This window comes from Uranotaenia lowii, chromosome 2 (genome assembly GCF_029784155.1).
Source record: "Uranotaenia lowii strain MFRU-FL chromosome 2, ASM2978415v1, whole genome shotgun sequence".
NCBI lineage: Eukaryota > Metazoa > Arthropoda > Insecta > Diptera > Culicidae > Uranotaenia > Uranotaenia lowii.
The window spans coordinates 184,199,274-184,220,867 of record NC_073692.1 but is presented as its reverse complement, the minus strand read 5'-3'; the positions used below and the strand labels follow the sequence as shown (position 1 = coordinate 184,220,867).

General features: G+C 38.8%; 1 protein-coding gene across 4 annotated transcripts in view; it reads right to left on the bottom strand.

The window, feature by feature from the left end:
* The window catches only part of LOC129743649 (uncharacterized), a 1,005,706-nt gene extending 985,723 nt beyond the window's left edge, over nucleotides 1–19,983 (bottom strand). For 3 of the 4 annotated variants that reach the window (XM_055735730.1, XM_055735733.1, XM_055735734.1), the window contains exons 1-2: nucleotides 19,688–19,983; nucleotides 2,445–4,747 (exon numbers count right to left, since the gene is read on the bottom strand). The gene's annotated coding sequence lies outside the window, so the exon portion shown is untranslated. The remainder of the gene's footprint in view (nucleotides 1–2,444; nucleotides 4,748–19,687) is intronic. The other variant, XM_055735732.1, reaches the window with a different exon arrangement.
* Between the last annotated feature and the right edge of the window lie 1,611 nt (nucleotides 19,984–21,594).

The following is a 21,594-nucleotide window of genomic DNA, read 5'->3' as shown; positions in this document are numbered from 1 at the left end:
ACATTTTTATTTTTTTAGATTTTCCTTATGCGAAACACATAATTTTTGCCAAATTTTCATAGATAGCTGTTTTTTTCAACTTTTTGTCTATTTGCAATTTCTCAGATTTTCTTGCACTTAAATTCAACTTTGCACTGTTTATTTAATAAATTCACGCAAATTTATATTCACCAGAAAGGAAATTGCATAAGGTTCAAAAATCAGCTACCTTTGAGAATTCGTCAAAAATTTTATGTTTCGAATTTGGAAAATCAAAAAATGCAAAATTTGCCAAATTTAGCCAACTTTTCAATGATCTTTAACATGAACGAAACGGGTAAAAATTTTGGGGACGGAATGCATACGAAAACTAAATTTTTTATGCTTTAGATGCTCTACGTGATAGAGTTTTTGTGCAGAGATGAATTTAAAACAATCATTTACTACTGAATTTTCGGTCAGGTTTCAAAATTGAAAACAAAATTTCATTTTAGAAAACTAGAAACATTTACGTATAACAATTCCAAACTCAAATTGCAGCACACATTTTAAAGCAGTGGCTTACGACTTGCTTTCGTGTTAGCTTTTTTTTCATTTTCAGTGCTGTTTAGGGTTCAATAATTTTAATTTTATAATAGAAAATCGCGTTCCGTGTCATATAACTTAATTTTTTTTATTTCAGTTTTTTCAGTTTTTGTAAGAAAGAAATTTTCTGTGACATGAAGAATGACATCACATATGATGTTAATAAAAAAAAAAAGTAGAGAAATACCGAATATTCGGCGCTGAAAAAGTAATGTAGAACATTCAATGAGTATTCGTGTCTTTCACTGCAGATCGCACAGGAGAATGCTAACAAATATCGCTTTATACTTTGATTATCGGTTATTCCAGATTTTCTTGAAATATCCTAGCTTTCCCATAAATCCAATCAAGAATTCGAGATAAGTCAAATCTGGCTGGGATGCCCAGCTTTATTCAAATTATTTGCCAAACCAAATAAAAAAAACACTAATTTCATTTTGAAATTTTCAAGAATTTGTGTTCAAAAACTATTATTAAACTGTTTCAAAATGAACATAAATTTTTGTTAAATTCCTAGATACGATTTTAATACTGCTGCTGTAATTCAATGAAAACTTTAAATTTCAAGTTAACTTTTTTTCGCTTCTCTCTTGTATGTTTTAGGCCTAGATTTTGTTCAAATTTGACCTTTTTTTCGTTTTTTTATAATCGTCCTTAATTGCCCGACCGTTTAGTTTAAGGTATGGTATGCTTAAGGTTAAAGATCATCATTCTTTTTAACAACTATTTTGAAGATTTCTTGCTCATATTCGATTTTCATCTAATTCGATATCAAATAAGCAATTTCAAATTGCTTGCACCTATTTCGACGTGTTTTTCACAGATTTCACAGGAACCCATTTTGGTGAAAAAGGCCCTAGAAGCGACAAGTCATCTGATGACCTTTCAGTTATTAGAACATTGTTTTGTTTTTTAATTAGAGGGACCCCTACTTGAATAAGATCTTGTAATACATCATCTGAGTATATCATCTGGTTCAAAAAATCCACTCAAGAACATGAGGGGCATTAAGATGGAATAAATAGAAGGAAATTGAATTATTTTTATCAAAAGCCCAACAACCCAAATATTAAGCCGAATATTCGGACGAATATTTGTTTGGCCGAATAGTTGAAAAGGTCAAAATCGGTATTCGGCCGTTCGCCGAATACCACTATTCAGCACATCTAAAAAAAAAGCATCATAAGTGACGGAATTTCTCATTAGGAAATCGTGTTCTGTGTCATGTAATTTAAGTTTGATTCAATTTCAGAGCTGTGATGATTCAAGAACTTTTTATTTAATGAATTTATGTACATTCAAAATGCGCATTCTAAGTCATGTAATATTAAGGGTGTTCAATTTCAGTGCTTTTGAGGATTCAGATAATTAGCTGTGTTGTACATTTAAACTTGATATAATTGAAATTTATTACAACCAGATGAAACTGAATGAATTGAAAAACATTTTATTTGCTACGCTGGAGTGTCTATCATAATAGAAACTTCAGATACGAAAAAACTTTTCCCAACATCTTAATCAATTCATTCAATCGATTGTCTTCTCGAAACAAAAAAAAACAACCCCAAAACAAACTAATCATCATTAGTCTCGGAAGAAAATTCGGATAGCTTATCTAACAAGTTATTCCACTATATGTTGATAAAACACAACTCAGAAACGGGAAAACATTTCGGAGAAACCAATTTTCCTCGAACAGTCAGCATTCTAGGCTGCCCGTCTGTCAATCGTAAAGTTCGACAACGTAACAGCAGCTTCCTCCTTGAAGCCGAGAAAACTAATATCGAAACTGTACTAATGATTCCGGCATCGCAGCGCCCGAATTGCTGTCAGGAGCATAACCAAAAAACCCCAAGGCGGCGAAACCCACTTCAACTTACCCCTTTTCTCAGCAATCAGAAGCAGCAACACAGCATTGTTCGATCATACTTCCGATTGTGCAGATGGTTTGTTTTGTGTTTTTACGCTGTTTTTTTCTTTCTTGTGGTTTTCACACACAAAAACCCCGGTTCCGGTCGAGGGTAATTTTCTAGTACAAATTTTGCACCGTTATCCTGTGGGAGATCTTTTTTTCTCGTTTTTTTTTTTTTGCTCACTCTTGGCCAGCGAGCTGGCTGCTGTTGATTAATTCCACTTTTGAACGCTTTTTCTCACAGAAACACTCGGAGGTACAATTTATTGCAGTGATTTCTCTTTTTTTCACTTCAACCGAGGTTTAATTTTTTTTTTCGGCAATGGTAAGGGGGGATGAATTTTTTTTTTTGGTTTCGCTGTTTTCTCGAAGAAGGGTTGGTTTTTTTTCTTTTGGTATTATTTGTGTGCAATTTACGGTTTCGCAGTGTTGTGTAACTACTTTTCTTCGGTTGCAGACAGATTCACTTGCTTTTTTTCTTCTTTACTGCTCTTACTGAGCAGATAGGATAATTACCAAGGAACAGCTATTACTTCTTTGGCTCCAAGCTTTCACATCAATTCACTTTGCTTTTTTCTTATTTTTGTAACGGGTAAGCTCCACTTGTTAGGGTTGAATATATTTCCTCGAACGACATCGAGCAACAGTGATGACACACAGAGAAGAGCGACGACACTTTGGATTTTTTTTTCTATGGGCTCTTCCTACGTTTAAGGATTCTTCTAGATGCAGCTTATGATAGACAACGACAACGGCTTAGAAATAGTTGTAGGGAGGCTTTGTTGATACACAAAAGTGCCCCGAAGTACGACGAGTTTGTTGAGACAATAACATTCACTTGTTCTAGAGATAGAGAGCGGGCGATACAGGTCGGTTAATCGCTATATAACGAGATGTGCACGGCATGGCAATATTCTAGCAGCAGCAGCACGAACGACGAACAGCTTCTTCTATGACACTCTACTATTTTTTGGGTAGGCGTAGACGACGATTCACGATTGGGGGGTATTGTGGGTGGGGGTAGAGATACTTTCATACATACAGCGATATACACGTAATCTTCACGATATAGACCGACTAGCTTTTATATGTATACGAGAGCTCTTGTAATGATTACAGCAATGATAATAACATCAACAAACACCTTGCACTATGGACGAGTCCTGATCAAAGCACTTTTTCAGCCACTTTCCGAGTAAGTTGAGTATAGGTGGAAAATATTCCTGTATTGTCTTCCAGAGGATTTCACTTGTTTTTCATCGAACATTAACAAAACAATAGGACTTTTGTATCCAGTTTTTCCGCCCTCGTTCCACCAGTCGACTTCTTTCAATGGAGCTTATTATGCATTGTGTTCGGATCGGATGGACGAATTCCTGTGGGGGGCTCCAGCTGCAAAGACGTTTTCCGGTTCCTGGCAAACAGTAAGTCGATAGAATAGTGTCACAGCGAAGATTTTCACAGACAATGCACTACACTGGGAGGGAAAAAGTCAGAAGTGGAAAATTCTTCTTCGTGAAATCGCAACCGCCCCGGAGTTCTGATGTGTACACGTCTTGAAACGAGGACATCCGCACAAACACAGCCTGACTGTGGCCCTTCTGATAGATCCGTGGCCTGACTTTGTCGTAGTCGTCGTAGTCAGTGCCGTCGAGTTGGTTTTGCTCCCGTTGATGGAATCCCCAAGTTTACTGGCATCGAAAGCTAGACGAAGACCACCAACAGTCTAGGAGTCTACTAATAACTAGAGTCTCGAAGGACGCACACCATCGCACTCCCAGCATAGATAACACCGATAAGGATTCTCTCCCTTTTTCAGTGATACTCCAAGAGCGACATCCTCCCACGTGCGTCTGCCATTCACTAACAAACACCAATTGACATTGGAGAAGCAATCACTTCTGCTCGGTTAGGACCAAAGACACAACGTGCTTCCGTTCTCCTTTTTTCGCTCTCACTCTCTGGAGCCACCAGCTGAGCTGCTTTAACTCCCCTAGAAGAGCCGTACCGTCAAACGCAACGACGATTTACTGCCACTTTAATACATTTATTTGAACACTAACTCCCCCAATCAGGGAGACAGGACCCGCTCAGGACACAGGTTGCGTATATTTTATTGCTTTCACAAATACACAGCTCACAGCAGCACTGACTGACTGTCAGGGGCTTTAGGTTAATCAATTCTTCTTCGAACAACCAACCGAAACTTGTTTGGAGCACTGTTTCACTAAATCAACTCTGGAAGAAAGTTTTCTTCAACAAGCTATCATACTGTCAAAAGAAAATTTTAAAAAAAATCACAATTAAAGCTTCCGTTATCCACAATCCGAAAGACTATAACATAAACCAGGAAATCGCTTTACAAGTGTCCCACGTTGAGTTCGTCCCGACCGAACCACCCTCGGAATGTGTGCTACCTACTGCTGCTTCAAGCTAGACACTAGATTTAAACCAATCGTCCCTCACAAAAAGGTTGCGCTCAATACTCACAAAATTCCCCCAAACGCTCTGCGCTCAAATTGGGAAACCAACAACGGAATCAGCCTAAGGACTCGCGAGAGTTTTCCCACCACACAGCTAGGAAGTTGTAGCTATCCTACAACTAGTTGAGTTGGGCTTTCGTTTTCTTTTTTGAAACCTCAGAACGGATGGAGGTCCTTCGGTGGAAGACGAGCAGCGGCGTTGGGATGACAACATGGTCGGGGAAATTGCTCGCCAAAAGCACTAGACTCGACCATTGCCGGTATTATACGAGGAGAGATGAAGGTAGGAAAAGCACCAAAAAGGGCGCCCGCCTAGCCATTCGGGGCCGACTGACTGGCACAGTTCTTCTAGTGTGATTGGCGGGAAGTGGTACCAGATGGAAAAAAATCATTTAAGACGGTATCTTGAAAGGAAAAACTTGAATGAATTCGTTAAATTAGACAAAAGCTGTTGTATTTGTTAAATGAAAAATTGTTTAAAACTTAAGCCAATATAATTACTCTTTAAATATCTGTAAGCAGACTGGTCTTTAAAAAATGATTTTAAAAAACACTGCTACAAAACTTTTATTCAACTTTTAAATATTAAAACTTCCAAAACTCTAAGAAATATTTCTCCATGGTGTTTTTGAACGTGTGAAAACTTTTTCATAAAAATGCCAAAAGGTTGCCTTGTATCCATAACGAATGGCGACTTCTTTAAATCTTGCTGTTTAAAGTATCGCAGCGCTAATGGAATTACACCTCATGAACTGGTATGAAAATGCCCAAATTGCATTTTTGATGAATATAAGTTTATTGTAGAAATCATGCATTAATATACTTTAAATTCAGTGTAAAGTAGAACTTAAGGGTTAAAAAATCTGAGAAATTGCAAATTGACAAAAATTTTGAAAAACCTTTGAAAATTCGTATTTTTTCGTATTTCGTATTTTGAAAATTTGAAGAAACGAAAGGGTGCCAAACTAAGTCAACTTTCCAATCCTATTTTCAAAATTTATCTGGCTTATCTTAAAGAATTATGACGGTTCGTTGATTGAAAAGTACGGTTTTACAGCACTTTTTACATTTTTTGTGATCATGATCTTAAATTGTTTGGTTAAATGCGGGGTGTGTCCATAAAAAAAATAGTGATGCAAAATTAAAGATTTCAAGACATTTTGTATTTGAATGCACCCGAAAAAAGTTACATGCCGTCAAACTTCCAAAAGTGTCATATTGACACTCAAGGGCGGATTAGGGTTTGCAATCACAATCTTTGACAGAAAACGGGTTGAAGGTGAGTGAAAAAGCGTACCAAACAGCAGCACTATCTTATATATAAAAATGGAGGCGTTTTCTTTATACTACCAATAAACGAATAAACGAATGGTCAGATCTAAGTAAAATTATGCATCTGAGGGTTTTTTTCTGGTTCAAGGATGGTTAGCATAATAATTCCAAGTACTGCCGACTTTAGAAAAGGATGCTCCCATACTAAATTAAGCAAAAATATGTCTAATTTGAGATAATTTTTAGGTGATTTTCATAAGAAAAGGTTCAAAAGCATGATTTGACAAATGAGTTTGATTTGTTACCGTTGCGATATTCAACTCGGTAAAGTTTTCATAAATTAAATCATTATTTGTTTATTTGCTTAAATTATTTGTTTATAGTTAAATGTTAGTTAATTGGTTAAAATATTATTTCATCAGAGCAAGAAAGGTTTAGTTAAAATAAAATACAGGACTCACAAGAACACAACATGTTAACACAGGTACACTGAAACAAATACACAAAATGCTGTACTAGAACGGGTATAAAACGAACGCACAAATTAAAAAGGTATTAGTCCAGAAGTTAAAAAAAGTGGTATAATCGGCCTGATGAGAGGAAAGCTACCAAAACTAACGCTAAAAAGATCTCTTACCGCTTTGATCGCCAAGACAGCCAGGTTGCGTATCGAGAGGACTTAACCTAACCGTATAAGTGTTGAACTAACAAAAGTTTAAAGTTCAATAAGTCCGGTAGCGGAAAAACACCAGTGCGCGTTCAAGAAAAGTGAATCAGGTAAAAGTGAAGAGATCTTGGTAGCCCTCGCAGAAGTTTTATCGGCCTTTTATCCACCAGGACCCAAACCTTAGGAGCATATGCTTTATGCCCTCCGGGACCAACAAGTATCGGGAAGATTCCAATCTGGTACCGCGTTTCTGCAATTTGGACCATTTTGGCAGACAACCAACTCCCGCGATACAGGATCGAATCCCGAAGGGAATCCACATCTGGAAGGCTGAACGGAATCCCATATCCGTTCCGGCCTGAGGAGCTGACAAGGAATTGGCAAAGTTACCGCCAATTCTTGTCAACTGCCTAGCCACACCCCAAATACCCGTAGCGTTCCGAAGGAGTAGCGTCAGCAGCAGCAAAGGCCGGCCCAACGAGACACACGCCACACAAAACACAAAGGTAATTTCAATAAAAAAACAGTAAAACTAAATTTTACAGCGGTAGTGCGTTGAATCCATTCCGAACAGTCCTTGATCAGCAGCATTTGTAAAAGCCGACCTTGAGGAGCTCCGTTCCTGCTCAAGATCGAGCTAGCCAGAAAAGAAGGCCTTGTGTGCCCACCCTCCACTGAGTCTCCAGAGGAACGACCAGGGACTCGAGGGCTTAGGTTTGGCCCCCTCTGGTCTAGACAGTAATAGATTATTATTCTAACAACCACAATGCCTCGACGATAAATATGATACCGGAAGTAGTACTTCATAGTGTAATTTGTGAAGTTAAGCTCAACATTTGTCATATCAACGTTTAAAGTCTTTGCACTCGTCCCTTTTCAAAATTCAGATAACTTAAACATCTATTTCCTGATAGTTGACATTATTTTTATGACCGAGGCATGGCTTGGTGAAGTTGTCAACGATACTGGAATAGCAATTGACGGCTAAAACTTGATTAGAAATGATCGAAACAAGCATGGAGGAGGTATTTGCATATACTTCAGAAATAATCTTAAATGTAAAATTCTTCCGAAATCAGATAGAAATGAGTGTTATTGTACTGATTTTATTATCTTGGAACTATTCTTGAACGATACAAAACTCTTGTTTGGTGTTTATTACAACCCTCCCGAACGCGATTGCTCTGAGCTTCTTCTTAATCATGTCCAATAGTTTGCTTTAACCTATAATGCCTCTTTTTTCGTTGGTGATTTTATTGTGGACCTTTCAAAACATTCTTTGAATAAACACCGATTCAAAACTTCTTGAATTCTACGAACTTCTGCTGTTTTAATAGAGAACTCACCTTCTTCCATTCTACCGGCTGCCTTCTACTTGTTTTACTTATATCAGATTCACCTGATAGGTATACATAGTTTTAGTCGAATTTCTTAACCAGGCATTTCTCATCACAATTTAATTTTATCTTCATTGAATTTTCCGAAAGCTAATGAACCAGACGGTTACTAGTTTCGCGATTATAAAAATTTTGATGAAAATGCTCTTTTCACAACTCTCTCTAATGTTGACTGGAATAGCTTTCTAAGTATTGAAAATTCTGATAAGCTTGTTGATTATTTTATTTTATTTACATAGTATTCCGTCTCACGACATAACTTGACGAACATAATTCCTAAAATTCACTCGGTTCATAGCAACCGTTCTCCAATTTCTCGGGCACCCCACGTTCGCCAGATCACGCTCCACTTGGTCTAACCACCTCGCTCGTTGCGCCCCCGCTCGTCTTGTTCCTACCGGATTCGTAGCGAACACCTGTTTTGCGGGACAGTCGTCCGGCATTCTCGCAACATGTCCAGCCCAGCGTATCCGGCCAGCTTTCACCACCTTCTGGATACTGGGTTCGCCGTAGAGTCGCGCGAGCTCGTGGTTCATCCTTCGCCTCCACACTCCGTTCTCCTGTACGCCGCCAAAGATGGTTCTTAACACTCGTCGCTCGAATACTCCGAGTGTACGCAGGTCCTCCTCGAGCAATATCCATGTCTCGTGCCCGTAGAGAACAACCGGTCTAATAAGCGTCATATATAGGTTACACTTCGTACGAGGGCAAAGTCTTCTCGACCGCAGTTGCTTGTGGAGTCCATAGTAGGCACGACTTCCACTGATAATTCGCCTCCGGATCTCACGGCTGGTGTCATTGTCTGCGGTCACCAGTGAGCCGAGATAGACAAAGTCTTCGACTATCTCCAGCTCGTCGCCGTCGATCATGACCTTGTTATTACTGGACAAGCGGGTTCGGTCGGTCTCGGATCCGCAGGCCAGCATGTACTTCGTCTTGGACGTATTAATCATCAACCCAATCCTTCCTGCTTCGCGTTTCAGTTTGCGGTAGATCTCCTCCACCGCCGCAGATGATCTGCCGACTATATCAATGTCATCGGCAAAGCAGATAAGTTGACTGGATCTGTTGAAAATCGTGCCCCGCATTTCGCCCACCGCTCGTCGAATAACACCTTCTAGCGCCACGTTGAACATCATGCAGGATAGACCATCACCTTGTCGAAGCCCCCTGCGCGATTCGAATGAACTCGACAATTCACCCGAAATCCGCACACAGCACTGCGTTCCATCCATCGTCGCCTTGATCAGTCTGATTAGCTTCCCGGAAAAGCCGTTCTCGTCCATGATTTTCCATAGCTCGTTACGGTCGATCGTGTCGTATGCGGCTTTGAAGTCGATGAATAGATGATGCGTAGGGACTTGGTGTTCACGGCATTTTTGGGGGATTTGCCGTAATGTGAATATCTGGTCCGTCGTAGACCGTCCCTCCATGAAGCCGGCCTGATGACTTCCCACGAATCTGTTTGCTTGTGGCGTGAGGCGGCGGAGTAGGATTCGGGACAACACTTTGTAGGCGGCATTGAGGACAGTGATCGCTCGGTAGTTCTCACAGTCCAATTTGTCGCCCTTCTTGTAGATGGGGCATATTACCCCCTCCTTCCACTCCTCCGGTAGCTGTTCTATGTCCCAGATCCGGACTATCAACCGGTGTAGGCAATCGGCCAACCTGTCCGGGCCCATTTTGATGAGTTCAGCTGCGATGCCATCCTTCCCAGCCGACTTGTTTCTATTCAGTTGGCGAATGGCTTCCTTAACTTCACTCATCGTTGGGAGTGGCTCCTCTTCGTCGTTGGCTACGCCGGCGATGTACCTTCCCCCACCGTCTTGATCTCCTGCATGTGCGCCGTTCAGGTGTTCATCGAAGTGCTGCTTCCACCTTTTGATCACCTCACGATTGTCCGTCAGGATCCCCCCGTCCTTATCCCGGCACATTTCGGCTTGCGGCACGAAGCCTTTGCGGGATGCGTTGAGTTTCTGATAGAACTTTCGTGTTTCTTGGGAACGATGCAGCTGCTCCAGCTCCTCGAGCTCCTCCTCCTCCAGGCGGCGCTTTTTCTCCTGGAAAAGTCGGACTCGCTGCCTCTTCCGCTGTCGGTGATTTTCCACATTTCGACGGGTGCCTCTTTGCACTACTGCCGCCCGCGCGGCATTCTCTTCGTCCATCACCCTCCTACACTCCTCGTCGAACCAGTCGTTCCGTCGAGATCGCTCCACATAACCGATGACGTTCTCCGCAGCACTGTTGATGGCTGTTTTGATGGTATCCCAACAGTCCTCGAGAGGGGCTTCGTCAAGCTCGCCCTCTGCCGGCAGCGCTGCTTCGACCGATTGCGCGTAGTCTGCCGCGACCTCAGGTTGCTTCAGTCGCGCGATATTTAACCGAGGCGGGCGCCGGTTTCGCGTGTTGTTCACTACGGAGAGTTTTGGGCGCATCTTCACCATCACCAGATAATGGTCCGACTCGATGTTGGCGCCCCGACAGGATCTGACGTCGATGATGTCCGAAAAGTGCCGGCTGTCGATCAAAACGTGGTCGATCTGTGATTCCGTTTGGTACGGTGATCTCCAGGTGTACTTGTGTGGGAGGCGGTGCTGAAAAAAGGTACTACGTACGGCTTGTTGAGTGCTCTTTGTTTCGGTAGCAGGTACATATCCTCACAAGTTTTTATTCAATTGGTTCTCTACGATATTATTATTCAATTTTTTGACCACGCTGAAAACCTCGGAGTCATTTGCGATTGGGATCTTTCTTGGAACCGTCAGATTTGATTTATTATTATTATTTAATCTACAGAATATATGATCTGATGATCCAAATGATATTTAAAAATTTAGAGACTAACTACACAGCAAAAATTATTTCCTGCAAAATTACGCGAATGTCCTGTAACAAAAAGGAGCCGGACATTTACCTTAATTTTTCAGGTCGGAAAACAAATTACGTGACATTTAATTTTCAGTGTACAACTTTTTTACAGGACATTTGCTGTGATAATAAATGAATCTTCGTTAACTTTCAAGGAAAACAATTTAAAATTACAGGTTTTGTTAATTACAGGTTGATTTATTTTAAAGGTTGCAGTTTCAGTGACACGTAATAGTCAACATTTTTTTCTGTGTACAAATTCAAATCTACACTGAACTTAGAACACTAAGGATTCTTCTTCGGAATACAACCTTCGAAACGTCAAAATCAAAATGCTCTGAGGAGCGGTTGATGATGATGATGATGGCCCTCCACTATCCCCCGTACATGGGAACTTGGGCTGGATTATCTTAAAAGATATTTTTAATGATGTCTCTTTGACTTTTTGATCTGTTGATTTGCTTCATTTTTCTGAATGTTATTCCCATGTACGTGCATCATTGCCTTTTTTATTTTTTTTCCTTGTATTTTGCTGCTTGCTATACTCAACTTTTGAACAGCGACCATCTGAGAAAAGGTTGAAATTCTTAATGGCGCCAATTATCGCAGAGTTTGCCCCGTAATTGTTCAGTCTGAGAGGAACGAAGAGCTGAAGATCCCGATTCCTCAAACCTCGAGGTCGGACGCTAAGTGGAAGAACTTCCAGAAGTGTGGGAGAGTCGATTTTTGATGAAAACAGCTAATCGACGAAAGACGCACGAGTGGCGGTCCTGCTGGTTTGCAGCGTGTCGATGTCGATCAGGCGGCAGCGGCTTTCGTAGCTGGGAAGTCGAAAAGGATCTTGCCAGTTTAAATGTCGAAGGGCATACCTTAAAAAACGTCGTTGGATGGCTTTGATGCGATCAGAACCGTTTTGATAATATGGGCACCAAACCGCAGAAGCATATTCAAGGATCGATCGAACAAAACTACAGTAAAGACTCCTCAGGCATTAGATGTCCTTAACCCTTTAATGCATGACTTTTTTTAAATGAGAATGTCAGCTATTGGTTTATTGAAGTAATAACATTTTAATTCGAATAACACAACACAACAGGTTTGAAGTGGTTATTTTGAGTATTATAAAAGTTATGGCTAATCAAAGTTAAAAAATAATTTTTGAAATTCTTAATTTATTACAATACGATTTTGCCAATTTCTTCTAAACCTTGATAATTGGGCGCAGGAAGGAGTTTCTGATTGATTGAGATTAAAAAATTCGTTAGAATTTGCAAATCTGAAGAAATAACATGGATTTTCCAAAAACTACTTTTTTCAAAAAAATAAATAAATTTGATTTTTGAAAATTTTCCGCATACTTTGTTCGATATCTCACACATACATGAGAATATCGTTATAAAAATACCATGGGCTGATTTCTTTGGATCTCTAGATTATTTTTTGTGAATACATCACTAAAAAATTTCCACGCGTTTTGGGGATATTTGGATTTTGATTAGTGTTGTTTTAAAACAACACTATGCATTAAAGGGTTAAAGTCCTTAGTCATGCGGAAAAGAAGACCCAGGTTGTCAACGATATAGTTGGTGTGATTCTTAAAATCCAGCCGCACGTCAAGAAACACACTAAGATCTTTCACGTGTTGAGCTCGAGAGATTGCATCGTTTCCAAGGAAATAAACGGCTGAGAACGGGCGTTGTTTGCGGGAAAATGATATTACTGCGCAAAAAAGGAAGGCGATTGGCATCACACCAGGAGGCAAAGAGGTTAAACAGATCTCTGCTGCTCAATGCTGTAAAATCTATGGTGCACTCAAAAGATTAAACCTAACGACAAATCACCTGAAAGTTTCAACTAAACTTAAACTTTTAAAGACTTTTGTTTTCCCCTTGTTAATTTATGGACATTTTCTTTATTCAAATGCGCATTGCTCTAAATTCCTGCGTAGGATACGTTTTTAATTTGTCGCGTTTCTCTCGAGTGTCACACATGCAATTATTACTCATCGATTGATCTTTCGATAACTTTCATAAATATTGCTCATGTGTAATAATGCATAGGATTTTAAAAACAAGAAAACCGCCTTATTTGAAAACTTTACTTATCCCATTTAGGAATTCTCGAACTAGAAATATTGTTATCCCTTCGCATAGTTCGAATTTCTACGGTAGATCCTTTTTCGTTAGAGGTATTGTTAGATGAAATAATCTTCCCCTCAATTTAAAAACAAATCAGAGTTCAAAAGATGTTTGCTGGAGGAATTCGAACATTTTCAAGGTGATGTTATTCAAATTTGTAACACCTAGTACGACTTTGATCATCATGTTAATGCAGTTTCCAAGAAATTTTGTTCAAAAGAAAGTTTTGGCATAAAAAGATTATTTAAAGGGTGTCCACGATTAAATTACCACACACAAAATTTATTCGCAAAATTCGAGTTTTCATTCAATTGCCATCAAATTTTTAAGAATTGAAGAATAACTATCAAACTTAATTTTACCATTTAATCGTATTTTATTTACAGTCCATACGCAAATGCCCACACTTAGGCCTTAACCCCGGTCATAAGATTCTGCACAACCTGTGAATCGACCGTTTTTCGCATGTAAACCCGTGCTTTCTTCTGTTCCTCGACTGTCTTCACTACCTTAGGTCGTTTAAGAAGGTGCTGCTTCATAATCGCTCAGTACTTCTCGATAGGGCGGAGTTCAGGGGTGTTGGGAGGGTTGAACATTTTCGCCCCAAAATTGACCTTATTGTCCGCATACCACTTCAGCACGTCCTTGGAGTAGTGGCATGAGGAAAATCCGGCCAGAAGATTGTTGAGACGTTATGGGCCTTCAGAAGAGGAAGCAGCCACTTCTGAAGGCACTCTTTCATGTACACCTGTCCGTTTATCGTGCCCTGGGTCACGAAAGGTACACTCAGCTTCCCGCAGGTGCAAATGGCTTGCCAAATCAGGAATTTATTCGCAAATTTGGCCATCTTCTGAGTACGGACATGCTCCGGAACGCTGAACTTATCCTTGGCCGCGAAAAACAGATTGCCGGGGATCTAATTGAAGTCGGCCTTCACATATGTTTCGTCGTCCACGATGCAGCATTCAACTTTCGTCAGGATATTAAGGTACAACTTCCTGGCACGGGTTTTGGCGGACTTGTTCTGCTTCTCGTCGCAATTAGGGGCCTTTTGTACATTGAACGTTCGAAGCCCAGCCTTAGCTTTGACCTTCTGGACAAAACTTCGGCTTAGGTGCAGCTTCTTAGCTATATCCCGAACAGAGGCGTTCGGGTTTCGGTTGAAGACCCCAACTACGCGGTTTTGATTTTTGATGTTGTACGGAATACTTTTACCTTCACTTCTGGGCTTCCGAATGGTGGTCAATTGTTTCTCGGACCGCTTAATCACCCGCGGCACCGTGTTATTCGCGTTTAACGTTTCAGCGATAGAACGATGCAAGAGATCTCGTGATGAATGCGCAAGATTTTATCACGCACGAGCTGTTCTTTTGATTCCATTTCCGCGAGTTTTGATCACAGGACTTTAAAACTTGCAGGAAGTAAACAATGCACTATGAACTAAATCCACCCAAAATTCTTCCTAACGGGTAAAAAGTTAGAGTTTTTTTTTTACCGGTTAGGGAAATTTCATAGTGTGGCAATTTCATCCTGAGAAACCTTTACCGAGGACAATGGCAGTGATGAGAAAGCTTGTTAGTGCCGATCCATCTTAGAATATAATGATTTGTGGGCGTGGGCAATCAAATAAAAAAACATTATGGAACTTTGGCTTTCATTCATTTGACAAATTTTATTGAAGACTGCAAAACGTTTTGCCATTTACTGTAGAGCTTAAATTATTTGGTTGAAAAACTATTTAAAAATTTTCAGAATAGCCGAATAGGGAAAAACTAACCGTAAGAAAAATCTTTTACTTTTTCTCACAAGTCCAAACTACTCGCGTTCTTTTTAATGAGTTTAGCCCTTTAATTTCAATATCTCTAAAATATTCTACAGTTTGTGCCTAACCTCGCCTTAGACATGGTTTACTACAATCATCATTATTTCTATCGCATCGAATAGTTAATTTAATAAATCAAATCTGATGTTTTTAAATCGTCTTGGTACTCTTCGTATCTGAAAAATGATCACATTTTATTTAAAAGGTGATGGGAAGCATAAGAGATACATGAGATATAACAGGAAGAAAGAACATAAACCGTAAATATCTGGTTCAAGTCCCTGACGGTGAGCCGTTGTACTTTTTTCGAGAAATTTATTATATTTACGGCTTATGTACTTTCTTTCTTTGATATCTCAGGTTAACCTTTGAAAATGTGATAATTTTTACAGTTTACTTTCGCTAAATGATTGAAAAGATGTTGTTCTAAGATTTCGTAAAAGTGACAGCTTCTTGACATATCCGTGGAGTTTGCCATATCTAAGAGAAGCTTAAAAAACCATTTAAAACAAGAAAGTGGTCATTAAACCAAAAATTATCAATTTCGAAGTCTCAGAAAACATAGTTTCATATAGTTTTTTGTTCTGAAAAAATTATAAATCAAGTATACTAGTTTGATTAAAAAAAATTAAACAATATTGATTAAAAATGATGATATCAGAAACTAGGCTTAAATTATTTTCTTTGATATATCAAATATTTTCCTTGAATATGGATTAACAAAAAATGGTAGGAAAAATAATTGTAAAATCCTTCATACAGCACTTATAATAAGTAGTAATTAGGCTCAAAACTCTTAAAGCCCTAGGAAAAATGTGATTCTATCATCAATTACTCGTACCTACTAATTCTGTTTTTTCTAGAAAATTATTTGAGATTCCAAATCCTCTGGCAACCATTCTTTCTCCTACGATTCCAATTCTTCCGATAGCAAGGACGATTTCCATGCCTTTTTATTTTGTTCTCCCCTATTTTTTTTTTTGATTTTCTATTCCGTTTGTGTAGGTTGTTATTTTGGATACGCACACCGCTATCGTGAGAACCTTTTTCTAGCCTTTTTTCCGTAGGGAGGTACAAGTTAACAACTAACTGCTGAGCTATTATTGAAAAATGTTGTTGATGTTGTTGATTTTTTTCCTGCAGGTAGATATGAACCGTCATTCTTTTTTTTTTTGACAAGTAGTGTTACTGCACTACGCTTGAGCGTTTTAGTTATTTGTAGGCTCTTTTTGAGTGGAAGAAAAATAAATCGTTGATTTTTTTTATAATTACACGAAGCTTAATACTTTTCTATTTTTAAATCAAAAGTGTAGTAAAGTATTTTAAATTTTAAAAACGTTAGCAGGATCTTATATTCAAAAGACGGTTTAGCCACAAAAATCCCAAATACTAGTACAGACCCCGTTCGTTTTTGGCAACATTCTATTTTGGCAACATTCGATTTTGGCAACATCCGATTTTGGCACATGTGACAAACACCATAAATACGTTTTTATGTTCTGAAATGGTGATAAAATGCAACAATAAAAACAAAAATTTTTTAAAAAAATTATAAAGTACTCAAAAATAACAAAAAACGATGAAATATTCAAAAAGTCAAAAAAAAAACAAATTCAAGCAAAAGACTAAAAATGACAAAAAACAACTAAAAAATAATGAAGAACGACAAAAACAGCAAATATGACAAATGAAAACAAACAATTTATAAACAAAACAAGAAAAGTGGAAAATGCTTCAAAAACATGATAAAAAAATTAAAAATGACTACAAATGGTCGAAAATTGACCAAAAATAACGTGTTTGATAATAATAACAGTGATTTTGTAAAAAAAAAACTGAAAAAAATTGAGATAAAAAATCGTTCGACTTTGTCAACATTCGATTTTGGCAACACAAAATGTACGGGCGTGATGCCAAAATCGAACGGGATCTGTATTTCAATAACAACTTGGTAGCATTCTCAACGGCTTATCGGCTATTAATAACCCACAAGCAAGTTTTGACATATAATGATAATTTTTTGAACTGAACCCATTATAGCTCTTGGATTGGAAGAGAAGGGGTTTAACCTTAAACATTAAAAAATGACAGACCATTTAAAACTGCTGTTCATCAAAACTGAACGTTACAAGAAATTATAAACTGCACTCAAGGACATAAAAAGTACATTTTCTCATTTTCGAAGGTGATGGAAAGAAATAGAGAAACATGAGTTATCAAAAAACGAAAGGACATAAGCCGTAAATATCACGAAATTTTCTAAAAACATACAGCGGCTCACGGGCAGGACTTGAACCTGCAATCTCCAGTCCTCAATCTCAAGTCCTGCCGGGAAGCCGTTGTATCTTTTTAGAAAATTTCATGATATTTACGGCTTATGTTCTTTCACTCTTTGATACCTCATGTTTCTCTAATTCTTGCCATCACCTATGAAAATGTGATTATTTTCAGGTACAAAGATGTACCAAGCGATTTCATAACATCAGTATTAACATAAAAAGTAGTTTTCATCACATCTGGAACGTCTAGAAATGACATTCGATCTCATAATCATTGGCATAGGGAAGTTGAGTTCTATCCACTATTTTATAGCCGCTGGCAATCGAAATCTAATTTTCGGAAACACTTTAAGTTCACAGTGTTATAAACATGGTTGAAATGAATGTTTAAGTAAAATGACCTTTTTTGAAATTTATTTAAATACTATTTGTTTAAATTTGACCAAAATGGTAACTAATGGGGCTAAATCCCTTTTTTTACTGTTTGATTCCATTTAGTTATTAATTGTACGAGGAATATGCGACTGTTCCACGGGAAATGAGAAGATTTTCTTTTTCAAATGTGTTATTTTGTATTGAAAAATAACAAACTTGGTTTTTTTTCACGAGTTAAAAAATAAAGCATCTGTTATAATTCCAGTTTCGTTCCCCTGGTTACATATCTCGACTGTTATTTGTGATTTTAGATTCAATGCTTAGGTAGTTCATTCAAAAGTTTAAATATATAAAATTTAAATTTGACCAATTTGACTTAGCAGATGATATATAGAAAGCATTGAATAGAAAACCTAAAAAAAGACATTGTTTTAAGATTCCTATATCTGCTGAATACTTTGGCGTATTGAAATTATTTTAAAAGTTTTGAAATTGTGAAAAATTTTCCCAATCATATATAAAATTTTCAGGGTCCTATGTAAGTTTAGGCCGCTATGCCGGAATTACCGGGAAAAAAATTCTCATTTTTTTTAAAGATGTTACATTTTTCTCATCAGCAGATATCTCATTTTTAATTGAACCGAATTTCAAAATTCAAATCTACGTCTTACTTTGATAACAATATCATCATTTCCTCTGAATACACATAGTATCGCAAATATATTTTTTCGTAATATGAGAATGAAAACAAAAAAAAATCATAGTTTTCGTACCCGGCTGGGAGAAATTAAATCGTACCCCCCTCCCCCCGTTCCTACTGCCATGAAGTGTAACCTAAAAAGTGAAAATACATTTTCTGGATAGTTTCGATACATCCATTCACTAGATGGAAATCTAGAGTCTAGAAACTGTTTTGACAACGTTCACAAGAAGACTGATGGTATGGGTTCGATTCCCATCTCGGTACTGGGTGTTGAATGTTAATCTTAAGTTGTTCACGTCATTTATTCAGTCTGTAAAGCCTAAATCGGTTGAGACGGTGTATGTCTTTTTAAAATAAAATAGTGAACAAAATTGATTTTAAAAAATCGATACATATATATAAAGTTTGAGATATACTTTTGAATTCTATGAGCTTATAAAGTTTGTTATTATACTCTACAGACCAATTTAAAGCAGATCACATGTTTAAAAATTCAAGAATTCAAATCGTTCAAAAACTACCATAAATCCTAGATTAATTTACTTGGGGAAAACTTTTCCATCAAGATATCCTTCGAGAAGCAAAATTGAAAAAAAAAATTTAACTTACTCAACAAATCACCCACGTTCCCAGAAGAACTGAAGCTAGAGAAGAAAAAAAAGTCATCCAGCAAACAAGAAAAACGCATTGCCGAGAGCTCTGCTGTCGCAACACGTAGTTTTTCGGAGCTCGTGTTTGAACTATTTTCCTTCCTCGGGGGGGGGGGGGGCGAATGAATTGGCTTACGGTATCTACGGGAAGGTGGGGGTGGGAAATGTGTTCTTCATTAAATCTTTTTTTCTTCCCTTTCAAACCTCAAGTGGAAAGCGTAAGAATTCCAATCAGCAGCAGCAACGGTAGCACACAGTCGTTTTTTTCTATCTCGTATCATATCCAGGACACCAATTAGTATGGAAACGATTTCAAAGAAAATGCAGCCCCAGCACCATTCATTGGCCGCTATTAATCAATGAAAAACTAATATCACTCGTGACTAAATCATGCGGCTGTTGGGCTTGGGGTGTGGGTGGCGATGTTTTACTACACTCGTTCTTATCCAAAGCAGAAGAAGAGTAGCGAAAAAAAATCAGCTCCTATCGGTAGGTAACGGTTTATCGAGGAGCAGCACAAACGTAAAATGGATTCCTTCAAGTCGTTCGGTTTTCACCTGACTGGGTCACTTCAACAATTACATGATAATTTGCTCCCGGGCAGCCATTCCGGGAAACACTCGCTCGTCGAAAACGATCCCTGGGGGATGATTCGATTCAACCGGAGGGCGGCATCCAAAAGTCTGCTGACTGATTCAATAGAGAAAGTCCCTGCTGAGGTGTTGTTGCAGCCTTTTTTTTGACTGCCCACCCACCACACTCAGAGTCCGAATGGTCGAGAATAGGAAAAAATCGAATTACAGTCCCGGTTTTGCCGCGCGCTCAAAGGACTTTCCACGTTTGCTCCGCTGGAAATCCACCAAGAGACTGATCCTTGGGGCCGTCGAGGAGATACGAGCATTCATATCCTGTGGAAAGTTGAACCATCTTCCGCCGGATGTTTTTCTCCAAAGTTCAGAGAGCCCTCAGAGAGCTTTGCAGATTCAACAATTTCTGTATTGGTAATGTCCTTAAAAATCACCAACTGATAAAAGAGAGCGAACCAAGTTCACGATGTTTCCTCCATTTGTAGTTGTAAGCAAACATTTCGGGAGAGAATTTTCCTCATTTTTCTTCTGTGGGGGTGGAAAACAACAACAAAACGCACCTACCCTAAAATACACATGAACGGAAATTCAACGGACCAGCTCGTGCGGTAGGTTATGTGCTCGGTTTGGTGGGGTGGGAATCGAATTTACGACGCTCTGTCATCGATGTCGGGGGAGTTTCGGAAGGTTAGTGTTCGAAGCCGGTATGAAATTAATGATTTTGGACTTAGAGACATTTCTTTCGAAAAGATTCATTAACACATTAAGCATTGCAGAAAAATCTAAGCCAAGAAACATTGAAATATTTCATTCTGTATCTCAGGAATCAATAAGTCAAATTTTACAAGTTTAGCTTTTTAGGGTTACGGCAAGTGTTGTTTTTAATTTTGTCGAATAAAGATTAGATTTGATCCATGAAAATTTGTTTTATTTTCAAAAAAAAATCAATATTAATGGGTTTTTTAACTTTCCTAACGCCGTTCGGGTATATATGACCCGAAGCAAACTTTAAAATCGTCATACCTCTTTTGAAAAAAACATTGGAAAAATATGAAATTTGGAACATATTACTAAAAGCGCGAGATACACAATCTGTAGAAAATGCAACTTACGGTGACCATGCCGAAAAGAAAATCTTCCGGTGCATAGGGCCATGATAAAAGCCTCCACTGTTGACGATCCGGAGCTACCGTCTTCACTTGATCCCAGTCAAGGCTCTTGTTGACAGTTCGTATTCCGGCGGCTAGGCTTCGCCGCCACGAGTTTCTGGGTCTGCCTCTCCTTCGATGTCCTTCTGGATTACATTCAAGCGCCTCTCTGCAAATCTCGTTCACATCTTTTTGCAGCGTGTGCAAAATCCTTCTCCACTTACGTTCCCGAATCTCGATTTCTAGGGCCGCCATCAGGCGTAATCTACCTACCAATATACTGGAAGCACTCCACTTTCTCAACCTGTTGTCCAGTTACCATGAATCTTTTCGACATTGACTTTGAGGCCCGCATTGGAGCTTTCGGTAAGGTCCTCAAGTTTACTCTGCATATTCGGTTGTGTTTGGGCGAGCAAAACAATATCGTCTGCCAGGTCAAGGTCGTTTAGTTGATCCATTGTTGATTCCACGGAAATCCTCGGTTCGGTACACAGTCGATCGATCCAGTCAAAATATCATCCATCACGATTAGAAAATGTAGCGGTGATAGGATACATCCCTATCAACCGGGATTGGATCACCGGGATTGGATCAGACTTGGATCAGTGCTTCGATGAGATAGACTAGTTTCTCTGGGACTCCTCGTCGCCTTAGAACCGCCTAGATGTTTTCGTGGTTCTGTCGGTCGAATGCTTTTTGGAAATCAACGAGCACCAGCAAAAGAGAATC